Source organism: Gorilla gorilla, chromosome 9 (assembly GCF_029281585.2).
Source record: "Gorilla gorilla gorilla isolate KB3781 chromosome 9, NHGRI_mGorGor1-v2.1_pri, whole genome shotgun sequence".
NCBI lineage: Eukaryota > Metazoa > Chordata > Mammalia > Primates > Hominidae > Gorilla > Gorilla gorilla.
The window spans coordinates 36391515-36404253 of NC_073233.2; the positions used below are offsets into that span (position 1 = coordinate 36391515).

At 39.3% G+C, this 12739-nt stretch overlaps 1 long non-coding RNA gene across 1 annotated transcript in view; it reads right to left on the minus strand.

The window, feature by feature from the left end:
- Positions 1-12739, minus strand: part of LOC129525621 (uncharacterized) — a 289944-nt gene that overhangs the window by 3583 nt on the left and 273622 nt on the right. The window contains exon 6 of the long non-coding RNA XR_010135457.1: positions 11728-12356. This is a non-coding gene — a long non-coding RNA (uncharacterized lncRNA). The remainder of the gene's footprint in view (positions 1-11727; positions 12357-12739) is intronic.

Genomic DNA, 12739 nt, shown 5'->3' on the forward strand with positions numbered 1-12739 from the left:
AGGTGGGCAAAGGTAAGTTGAAGAAGCAGTTTTTGTCCTTTCAAGCTGTCTTTCAGCCATTTACTTCTGCATTGCAAAGAGGTATTACCTGCTTTCTAAAGGAAATAAAACAAATAGTCTTTGGCTAAGGAATCATTTAAATCATCCCCTACATTAAAATATAAGACAAGATAAAACTTGTATTCATTCCAAACACTCAGCGAAACAGGCAATTGTGAACAGCAGAGGTATAGCCTTAAGAAGCTTCAAATCTACCCAAATGGTTAGGAAGACAAGGCTAATCCTTATGTGATATAGCAGCAAATATTTAAGACAATGTATACATTTGTGTGGTCTCTAAAATTAGATGGCCTTAGCTCAACTCTGATTCTGTCACTTGTAGGCCACGGGCAAATAACAACTATAAACTTCAGCTTCTTCATCTAAAGATTAAGAATAATGGAAGCATATACATTGCAGAATCGCTTTGAGGATTAAAAAAGAAAATTTAAGGACAGTGTTGATCCTTGAACGACACAGGTTTGAACTGCGTGGGTCCACTTATATGGTGATGTTTTCCAATAATAGGACGAGTTTGTTTGCTTCTCCTGCCTCCCCTTCCACCTCCTCCACCTCTTCTGCCACTGCCACCCCTAAGACAGCAAGACTAACCCCTTTTCTTTCTCCTCCTCCTCAGCCTACTCAGTGTGAAGAGGATGAGGATGAGGATGAAAACCTTTATGATAATCCGGTTCCACTTAAGGAAGAGTAAATATATTTTCTCTTTTTTATGATTTTATTAATAATTTTTTTGCTTACTTTCTTGTAGGTATATAATATTTAATACATATAACATTCCAAATATATGTTGACTGTCTATATTATTGGTAAGGCTTCTGGTCAACAGTGGGCAATTAGTAGTAAAGTTTTGGGGGAGTCAAAATTATATACATGTTTTCCACTGTGTGGGGGTCGGCACCCCTAAGCCCTGTATTGTTTGAAGGTCAACTGTAGTTAGCTCAGCTCCTGGCCCATGTTAAGTACTCTAATGGAAGTTAACCACAGTAGTAATGGTGGTAGTAAAATACTATATGAATAATATATATTATCAAGAATTTATACATAGGCTACATGCATAACCTATAATTACTATATCTGAGAATATATAATTAAATAGAATTTATGGTGGTACAGATACAAATATTATAGGAAGTCAAAGGAAGGAAGAACAATGGGGATATCAATGGAGAGATTAATGCTTCTTGTGCTATGACAAGTAAGCTCTTGATAAATGTTAGGTGCTTTCATTATCACCAGTATTGATCATAGTAGACTTCACAGAGGAGGTTAAACTTTAGCTGAACCTTAAGGAATGATATAAAGATTTCAAAAGAGTCTCTCATGTGACAACAGCAGCAAGAGGGAAGTCACTGATGTGGGAAAGTAACATGACAGAGTCCACTAAGGTAAAAGCAGAACTACTATTCGACCCTGCAATCCCATTACTGGGTATACACCCAGAGGAGTATAAATCATTCTACCATAAAGACAGATGCATGTGCATGTTCACTGCAGCACTATTCACAACAGCAAAGACATGGAATCAACCTAAATGCCCATCAATGACAGATTGGATAAAGAAAATGTGGTACATAAACACCATGGAATCCTATGCAATCATAAAAAAGAATGAGATCATGTCTTTTGCAGAAACATGGATGGACCTGGAGGCCATTATCTTCAGCAAACTAATGCAGGAACAGAAAAGCAAACACCACATGTTCTCACTTATAAGTGGGAGCTAAATGATAAGAACTTATGAACACAAAGAAGGAAACAACAGACACTGGGGCCTACCTGAGTATGGAGGGTAGAAGGAGGAAGAAGGGCAGAAAAGATAAATATTGGGTACTGGGCTTAATTCCTGGGTGATGAAATAATCTGTACAAGAAACCCCTGTGACATGAGTTTACCTATGTAACAAACCTTAACATGTACCCCTGAACGTAAAGTAAAAGTTAAAAAAGTTAAAATAAAATAAATTTAGAGAAGAAAGAAAATATAAAGACAGCCAGTGGAGATGTGCTCTGATTTTCCTACCAACGAGTACTTATTATCATCCTATTATTAACAGCTACTCTTCTTCATAGTGTTTATTTGATAGTTACTATGTGTAGTGGACTAAATGATGATACCACCCTCCCCCAAGTGATATGTCCATGTCCTAATCCTCTGAATCTGTGAATATTACTTTATTTGGTAAAATGCTCTTTGCAGATGTAATCAAAGATCTCAAGATGAGGATCTCCACATTCTGGATCACCTGGGTGGCCTCTAATGCCAATGAAATGTATCCTTATGAGAGAAACACAGCAAAGACACACACAGAGAAGGGCCTCTCTTGGGAGAGGCTGCCACAAAGGTCTCTAACATGCCCTGGAGACATTTTTCCCCTTGTCTTGGGGATTAACATTCTGCTCCTTGTTTCTTATGCAAATTTCTGCAGCCAGCTTGAATTTCTCCTCAGAAAATTAGATTTTCTTTTCTATCACATTGTCAGGCTGCAAATTTTCTAAACTTTTATGCTCTATTTCCCTTTTAAAACTGAATGCCATTAACAGCACCCAAGTCACCTCTTGAATGCTTTGCTGCTTAGAAATTTCTTCCGCCACATACCCTAAGTCATGTCTCTCAAGTTCAAAGTTCCACAAATCTCTAGGGCAGGGGCAAAATGCCACCAGTCTCTTTGCTAAAACATAACAAGAGTCACCTTTGCTCCAGTTCCCAACAAATTCCTCATCTCCATCAGAGACCACCTCAGCCTGGATTTCATTGTCCATATCATTATCAGCAGTTTTATCAAAGCCATTCAACAAGTCTCTAGGGAGTTCCAAACTTTCCCACATTTTCCTGTCTTTTTCTGAGCCCTCCAAACTGTTCCAACCTCTGCCTGTTACTCAGTTCCAAAGTCACTTCCGCATTTTCAGGTATCCTTTCAGTAGTACCCCACTCCTGGTACCAGTTTACTGTTTTAGTCCGTTTTCACACTGCTGATAAAGACATACCAGAGACTGGGAAATTTACAAAGGAAAGAGGTTTAATAGAGAACTCACAGTTCCATGTGGCTGGGGAGGCCTAACAATCATGGTGGAAGGTGAAAGGCACATCTCACATGGCAGCAGACAAGAGAAGAGGGCTTGTGCAGAGAAACTCTGTGTTTAAAAAACCATCAGATCTCATAAGACTTATTCACTATCATGAGAACAGCATGAGAAAACCTGCCCCCATGATTCAATTACCTCCCACTGGGTCCCTCCCACAAAACATGGAAATTCAAGATGAGGTTTGGGTAGGAGAACAGCCAAACCATATCAAGGTGGAAGGCCCAGATGAAAGGACAAGGAACTTAGTATTGTGGAGAGGCTAGAGAACACTGGGGAACATGAGGAAGAACAGCTTCGATGTGGCATTGGGGGCTGACTAAGATGATGGGTTAGTCTGAGCCTGAGTGGGCTTCCTAAAAACCAGAATCAGAAGAAACTGGCTATAGGTGGACCAAATCAAAAAGGCTCAAATAACAGGAAAAGTCTAGACTCCCCCCTCCTTGTTGCATCAGCTTGCTATAGACTTGATGCTTTTGTCTCCCTAAAATTATTTTAATGAAACCTAACCCCCAGTGTGAAGGCATTTGGAGATGGGGCTTTTAAAAGGTAATTAGATTATAAGGGCAGAGGCCCCATAAATAGGATTAACATCCTTATTAAAAAGACCTGGAGACGTCCCTTCCTCCTACTGCCATATGAGGATGCAGCACAAATATGGCGGGTGTCTATAAATGAAGAAATGGGCTCTCACCAAAACCTGATCCTGCTGACACCCTGATCTCAAACTTCCAGCCTTCAGAACTGTGAGAAATAAAGGTCTGTTATTTATAAGTTATTCAGTTTATAATATTTTGTTATAGCAGCCTGAGATGACTAAGACACAGCCAGTTTACTGGCTTTTTGATAAATAATAGATAACTGATTATTTTAAAACTCATGTGGGTATGGGAGCAATAGGGAGAGAAAAGAGGAGATAAAATACACATGGAAGTTGGCACATGCTCTCCAGGGTTTTTGCAGAAACAAGGTGGTAGCCCCAAAGGAAAATCAATAACCACTGCTTCTATTTGTGGCTCTGTTTCCACAGAAACATGTTTGTGGGTGAATTTGGAAGGCAGATTTACAATGCCAAAACAATCAGTCCAAAAAGAAGAAAAAATTCCAGTCAAATAAACTTTTTTACTATAGTAACAAATGTTTTTTACTTTTTTCCATTTAATTAACTGAATTTAAAGAGGTGTTATCAAATAAGCTCAGCCATGCTCCTGTAAGCACAATAATATTGAAATGTGGGGGCAATATTAGCTTCAGTGTAAATGGAATATGTGGAAGGTTGTTGGAAAATACTTGGCTGGCCGGTCAAGTTGAACCTATTTTCAAGAATAACAAATATAGTCAAACTTAACTTTAGAGAGCTGTGATAGTGAGGTTACCACCACTAATTAAAAGGAAAAAAAACACTTTTGATTTCTGTCTTCCTCTATCTTAAATGTCATGCCATACAAGTTTTAGGCCCTCCATTAAAATGTTCTTGAAATTATCTGTCAGAAGGAGTATTTATATATGACTCCCTACTACAGGCGCAATAAAATTCTTTCTAAGACCCATTCATTAGTAAAATGAACAACAGTATCAAACTCAGAATACTGAGTGTTTAGAACTTTAATCATTAAAAAATATAAATTTGTGACTGTTCATTTTTAAATAATCTAAGTCAATCTAAGTCTCTAAAGGCAATGTGATCCTCATATATTAGAAGGGTGCTTTAGCATTGAGTCTCAGATCTGTATCTTCCTAAATTCTCCTAACTTGTGAGTTTCCCTAGACTCTGGAGTGGTGATGAGCCTGCAAGAGTTGTAGAGAAGACAGCAGAAGGATGAAGGTAACATCATTGGCCTCAGCTGTGACATCTGTGAGAGATTTGAAGAAAAATGAAATTGAGATCTAGGCAGATTTTTATATTTACAAGGAAATCTCATTCTTGTCATAACACTCCAAAATCTCCATAAATTATATAGATTAATCAAGTTTATTTTGTTTCTCACTTCTTAAATCAGATCCTCCCCTTTTCCTTATATTCTACTATCTTATCTGAAATCAGCACTGCTAGTTTCTTACCTACCATCCTTTACTCCCTTCTCCCTTAGAAACAACATCCCAAATTGAATGGCCATCATTTCTATTGACATTACTCTAAATGCCTCCTTAAAGCACCTTTCTGCTTCTACTCTAATTCCTTAAGTTCTTTCTCCTCACCTCACATCAGAGTTACCTTTGTAAACTTTAATCATAACAATTCCACATTTAGATGAATTCCCCTGGTATTGGGATCAACACCCAACCTCCTGACAGAGACTCACAAGGTTCTAAGTAACCAGACAATGCCTCAGTCTCTGACTTCAGCAATCTTCACTCTTACCAGAGACCAATCACAATGGCCTTTCGGCTCTTTAAATACACCAAGCTCTATCTACCCTCAGAACCCCTGTCCTTACTGTTCCTTCTGCCTGGTAGGCCTGACCTAAGTTCTTTCCATGACTGGCTCCTCCTTATCATTCAAGTCACAGGCAGATGTCACAGGCCTTTCCTGCCTACCTAATCTAAAGGACCCCCACTGCCCAGTCACCATCACAGCATCCTGTTTCACGACATTCATGCCATTGATCATTATGTGGAATACTCATATTATTTGTTTAATTTGTCTAAACTAGAAGCTTTTTAAGTGCAGAAGGGCTTTCACTACTCTACTTCCAGAGCTTAGTAAGTGTTCAGTAAATATTTGCTAGATAAAAGGAGGGAAAGGAGGAGAGAAGGAAAGAGACAAGAGAAAGAGGGAGGGAAGGGAGAAAGGAGGGGATTTAGTTAGGAACTTCAGTTGCTCTCCATCTATAAGTAATCAATATACATTACAAGATTTAGCAAGCCCAGTAGCTGAGGAATATGAAACTACATTAGTATCTTAAAAATATAATGAAAGACACACCTGAAATAAAATTTTAAAAGCACATAATTTTAAACTCAGTGATGACATAACCTATTTCTAATGATTGCACTGCTTTCCTTCAATGTTGTACCCTACCTGGAAAAAATTGTTCATAAGTAAAGTAACTGGATGGTTAAAAAGTAGGATTAGACAATAGATGCTGGGTTACTCAGCACAGTTCTTGCACAAAGAATCTGACAAATCTCAACAACTATTAAAGTGTTTTAGATTATATCTTGTTGTCAACAGATTTTCTGAATAGGCACTTGGCTCTCCCATTTACAATAAGAGCAAAAGAATGAGTCACCCAGCATTGGGTCCATATGCAATGTTTGATACTATGTTCTCTGAACCTTGGCAGTATATTTGCTTCCCCTTAATGATAGTAGCACTTTCTTCAGCTGTCAGCCAGCCATGCCTGCTAGGCCTTTATTTCCTTTCTATAAAGCTCTCTTTTATTGCAGCTTCATATATGCATCTGATTTGGTCCCTGCTCTGTGTGGCTGCCAATGTGTGGAATCTGTTTGATCTTGACGAAACTATAGGAGTAGGGATAGAAATTTAACAGAATCTCACAGACATTCTTTTTCCCCTTCAACTGGGTTGGGTACCTTGAAGATAAAAAATAAAGAAGCATTATTTTCAGGCTGATTCCTAGAGAAAACTTCATGTGAACTCAATAGCTAATAAAAGGCACATAATGGACTATAAAACCTTTCAATTATAAATATGTATTTAACAAAAGTTTAGAATAAAATGTAACAAAAAAAAGCAGGCGCCGACAGAGGCAGAAAATAAATTACCTAATCACTCCTAAACTCTTAGAGCAAGCCACTTATCTACTCCTTGCAATATGAAATTTCCATGGAGAAAAGATACAAAGATTCACATTAAACCAAAGTTCTGAACCTGATTGGACCTTAGTTTTACAGTTTCATATTTTCCTGATATTTCTGTGGTCTATGCTTATAAGCTTAGGAAAGCCTATCATGAAATGAGGCATAAGCAAGAAAAAAAGTTTCCGTCATACACTAAAAGCCAAAAAGAGAAAAGGCGATGGAATAAGGAAGTGGAATTTAGAGGAAGGTTAATTCTTTTGGAATTCAAAAAGCACAATAGTTCATTGTGATAAATAGCTCTTTCCCCAATAAATGGGGTGTAATTGTAAATCTTTCAGTTGTGGGCAAAAGTTACAAATGAATCATGCCGTTACAGGGGAGCCTATCTGGCAATTCATACTCAGATTCAAAGAGCATTTACTATATGCCAAGTGCTCTGCCTAGCAGTGCCTTATGTTACCTTACTTATTTCTCACAATTACTGTATAGAGAAAGTATCACGGTCAGCTTTTGTCATATGAGAAAACGGATGCTCAGTGAACTGAATTCACTTGTGCTTAGTTGCACAGCTTAAAATGGCAGCTCTGGAAGTCACACCTATATTTTCTAGATTCCAAGTTATTTGACAGACAAGCTCAGAACTGTCAGAAGAGAGAAATGACTCCTGGAAAGTGGGAAGTCAGGATGTATGAATGAAGAAAAGGTTTATAGATAGAAGGAAGGGTATGATGCCTGTAATCCCAGTACTTTGGGAGGCCGAGGCAGGAGGATCACTTGAGGTCAGGAGTTCGAGACCAGCCTGGCCAACAGGACGAAACCCTGCCTCTATTAAAAATACAAAAATTACCCAGGCATGATGGTGCATGCCTGTAGTCTCAGCTACTAGGGAAGCTGAGGCACGAGAATTGCTTGAGTCTGGGAGGTGGAGGTTGCAGTGAGCTGAGATCGCACCACTGCACTCCAGCCTGGGTAACAGAGTGATGCTCCATCTCAAAAAAAAAAAAAAGAAGAAGAAGAAGAAGAAAAAGAAGATGAAGAAGAAGGAGAAGGAGAAAGAGAAGAAGAAGAAGAGGAGGAGGAGGAGGAAGAAGACGAAGAAGACGAAGAAGAAAGAAGAAGAAAGAAGAAAGGCTATGAGGTTTAAGATAAAATTCTTAGAGAAGCAGGGAAAGGATTAAAGGGTTTCCGACTCCTGAGAAAAACTGTAAACACCATTTATAATCTATCTTGCTCTGCTGCCTCAGCTTATCATCCTGTCCCTAAATGTGGGTAATCCCCAAGGCTCTGCCCTCATCTCCTTTTGTTACTTTCTTCCTCAGGGATATCATCGTCTCTGTAGGTCACCCATGTAAAGACAACTCCCAGATGATACAACTAGCCTTGATCTCCCATGGGACTTCCAATCACATCATGTCCAAATGCTGGACATTTTCACTAGCATATTTTAACCTCCTCTCAAACTCAGTACTTGTAAAAGAAGGAATGCCTCTCCTCCCACTTTGGCACTCAAACTTCTCTTCCTCCTGCTACTCCTATTTCTCTCTATGACAAATCATCCATCCAAGCCCCTGGATACAAAATTCAACAGCATCATTTTTTTTTCCTTTTTCTTAACCTTCACATTTTTCACTGGGTTGTATTGATTCTATCTTTTAAATCTCTTACATTTATACCTTTATTCTCTTATAGGTATTAAAGAATAATGTTTTTTAAAACTATATAATTAAGACTCTCATGTAATTAAACAAACACATGTTAAATATTGTAACTCTTTAATTAACAAAGAACCAGTAAGCTATTCCAATCAAAGAACCACCCATATATAAGCAATAAGAAATGCTAACATGAATTTATAAATAGATGTAAATAATTTATAAGTAGATATAAAACTGGTTTACTACATGAGTAGCGGGGGAAGGAAAATGAATTGTTCCTACAGCAGACAGATCTCATTTGCATGTCTATAAAGAAGATTAATTTGTATTGCAATCAGTTAACCACAACTTACATTGTAAATCCTTGGAAAACAATTCACAGGCAATGAAAGTCAAAAACCTCATAGATTCAAATAAACTGGCAGAGTGCTCACTAGAAAAGACCTACTTTATCAGCTGAAAGCACCTAGTAATCTTTTTCGTTCATTTCAAGGCCTTTCACACATTTTCTTGGTTCAGGTGTTAGTCCTTCATTTTGGACTTTAGAACGTGACATGTGGATTATTGCCATAGCTTCTAACTCTTCTCCCTGCATTTATCCTCTGAATGAGTTGGCCTTAACACTCAGCTTGACTAAACTCTAGACAAGTTGTGTGTGTGTGTGTGTGTGTGTGTGTGTGCGCGCGCGCGCGCGTTTGTGTGTGTGTTTGAGATGTAGTCTCACTCTGTCGCCGAGGCTGGGGTGCAGTGGCGCGATCTCGGCTCACGGCAACCTCCGCCTCCCTGATTCAAGCAATTCTCCTGCCTCAGCCTCCCAAGGAGCTGAGACTACAGGCATGCACACCATGCCCTGCTAATTTTTGTATTTTTAGTAGAGACGGGGTTTTACCATGTTGGCCAGTCTGGTCTCAAACTTCAGACTTCAAGTGACCTGCCCGCCTCGGCCTCCCAAAGTGCTGGGATTACAGGCATGAGCCACCACGCCCAGCCTAGACAAGTTTATTTCTAACTTTAGGCCTCTGTCCTCCCTTTTCTTAGAGCATTTACTTCAGAAAACTTGCACTTGTAAATTCTTTCTCTGCGTTTTAGATGTGGTAAAAGAAAAACTGCAGCTGAATTAAATTTAAAGGAGTTTAATTGAGCAATGAATGATTTGTGAATTGGGCAGCCCCCAGAATCACAGCTGATTCAGAGAGACTCCAGGGATGCCTCATGATCAGAACAAATTTATAGACAAAAAAAGAAAAGTGATGTACAGAAATCAGAAGTGAGGTTCAGAAACAGCTGGATTGGTTACAGGTTGGCATTTACCTTATTTGAACACAGTTTGAACACTCCACACTGTATGAGTGGTTGACATATGGCTGCTGGGATTGGCCAAGGCCCAGCCACTGTTACAGGCACACACTCCCAAGTTAGGTTCTCAATCTTGTCTACCCATTAAGTTAGGTTGCATTTCATTCACGTGGACTCAAATATAGAAATAAGGAGTCCTTCTCTGGCCATATTTAGTTTGCTTTAACAGATATAAATCCTGTATAACCCAGGAATGTCTGAAGGACCTGGGATGGGAAGGACCTCGGAGCCATCCTTTTGAAATGTACTCCTCAAGAAAGATAGCACTCTTACAGTCCAGTCTCCGTGGAGGGATGGGAGCCTAGCTTTTAAAACAGCCAGTTAGCAATTACAGATGTTCTCATCACATTGATCAACCTCTCCACTAACTTCCTTCAATATTTTTCTACTAGTGCATCTCAGTGCTTAAAAACTCTCCCACTTTTCATTCGGCAAAGTTGAATTCAATTTCTCTCCTTATTGTGGTAATCTTGAATAAGGTCTTCCTGTTTAAGTGGTCTGATGCAATTATTATTATTATTATTTTGAGACAGGGTCTTACTCTGTCACCCAGGCTGGAATGCAGTGGCCTTTCAGTGGTATTTCATCTAACCTCAGCCCCGAACTCCCCGGTTTAAACAATCCTCCCACCTCAGCATCCCAAGTAGCTGGGACTACAGGTGCACACCATCATGCTTTGCTAATTTTTTAATAAACGTTTTTGTAGAGACAAGGTCTCACCATATTGCCCAGGCTAGCCTTGAACTCCTGGGTTCAAACAATCCCACCTCAGCCACAAAAAGTACTCAGATTACAGGTGTGAGCCAGCATACCCGGCCTGAGACATTTTTTCTTTTACATCTCTACCTTGTCCAATCTATCACAAATGCCAAATATTCCTAAGACACCATTCAACTCATAGCCTTCTCTCCTACCAAAATTGTTACCCACCATCACCACCAAAAGCTCCTGGGCTATAAATAAGACAAATGTGTTTTATTTGAGCTCTATAACATTAAATAAATTAATCTAGTATTTTCAAGTCAGTAGATTTTACATAAATTTTTTTCTTGAACAATCACAAGAACTGTCAACCCTACAAAGGTTGCTTTCGAGTCTGGCTATAATCAGCTAAAGCTGCATAGTAGAACTCACTGTTAGCAAAGGTTGGTTTTTCACATCCCCCATTCCTATGTCCATGGGCCCTGTTGCACTTACACCTGGACCTTTTATTTACTCATAACTTGCCTGGCCCCTGTGGGCATTTTCTGTTTTTAAATCCTCCTAGTCAATGGGATAAAATCCAAACTCCTAATGTTTCTCTACCAAGTTACTTATATTGACAGCTTTGCCTCCTACTTTGTTTTGCCACTTCAGACTCTTCCCTGCTGCCCTGGAATAGGTTTTTCTTGGCTTATACTATTCTTTCTATCTGGAATGTACTTGTTTCTCTTGTTTTATTACCCTCATCTTCAGCCATCAAATCCTGTTTGAGATTTAGAACCCAGCTCATGTGTTGCCTCTTTCAGAAAGTCTCCCCTAACTATCCCAGCTAGACCTAGTCAGTAGTAATTATTGTCCATCCAACTCACAGCAGCCTTTATCAAGCCCTCAAGAACAGAACTGTTCTTATTTTTCTGTACACCTACTCCATTCTCCACACTCCCAGCTTTCTAAAGCACAGCAGTTGAATATGGTTAAATTGAATTGTGTCTGTTCTTTCCACCTAAATTGTTTTAGCCTAAAATTAGGGTCAAATATCAAACTTTCTCTTAATCTCTATAGTCTCTGGCCCAAGTAAGTGAATAAATAGGATACTTCCAAAAACTTACCTGAAAAAAGGTCAAAGATCTGTTGAAGGGATTTTAGGCTCAGAATCCATAGGAGCAAGCAACTAATTGGGCTCGTCAGGTAGTTACAGATGAATAACTTTAGCATGTACCAGATTTCTTCCCTTTGTATAAACTGTAATAGTAATTTTTCCTGCTCCAAAAGTAGGATGATTTAAACAAACATATATATGAATATAGAAAGAAAAACCAGAAGCAGGCCACAGTCTGAAATCTGAAGAAGGCAATTCTCTTTAATCCCTTTGGTTGTGAAGTGCAGATCCCTGGCAATGGAACCCTTCCACAGGGGAACATCTTAAGTATTTTATTTGTTTGTTTTCAGTGGCTTACAGCAACACAAAGTTATTATCCCATGGTTTCTGTGGGCCTAGAACCCAGTGCAGATTAGCAGGATGCTTTGTCTCTGGGTCTCTGACAAGGCTACATTCAAGGGTCAACTGGGGATGGATTCATTTCTAAGCTCACTCCAGTAGTTGGCAAGATTCATTATTCTCACACAAGTTTTGAACTGAAGGCTTCAGTTCCTCAGGAGCTATTGGCCACAGTAGGTCTCATCTAAGAGGTGTCCACTCAAAGACAATTCCATTTCAGCACAGGTACTCTCAGGCCATCTGAAAGACAAAAAGATCAAGTCACAGCGAGGTCAAATCACTTGTTCAAGGGCACATAAAGGTTCAAGGAGTCAGGGCTGAAATTAGACTCTTGACTGCCCAAGGATGCAGTAGGAGAGAGGTGGCTGCAGGGAGACTGCTGGGCACCAGGGAATTTACAACCAATTCTATAAGTGGAGCCCAAATAGGAAACAGGAAAAAGAATGACCCACATAGATATACATATCCAAAATGGGACAACAGGAAATACATTACTGTAAGGAAAATGGCTGTGCTTTGGTCAAGGAATAGGCCAAAGTGGGCATCCCGGCCAGAGTGACTCAGAGAGTTTGCAGTGTATGTGCACAGTTCCATGTATAATGTAAACACAGCTGTGTAGCCAT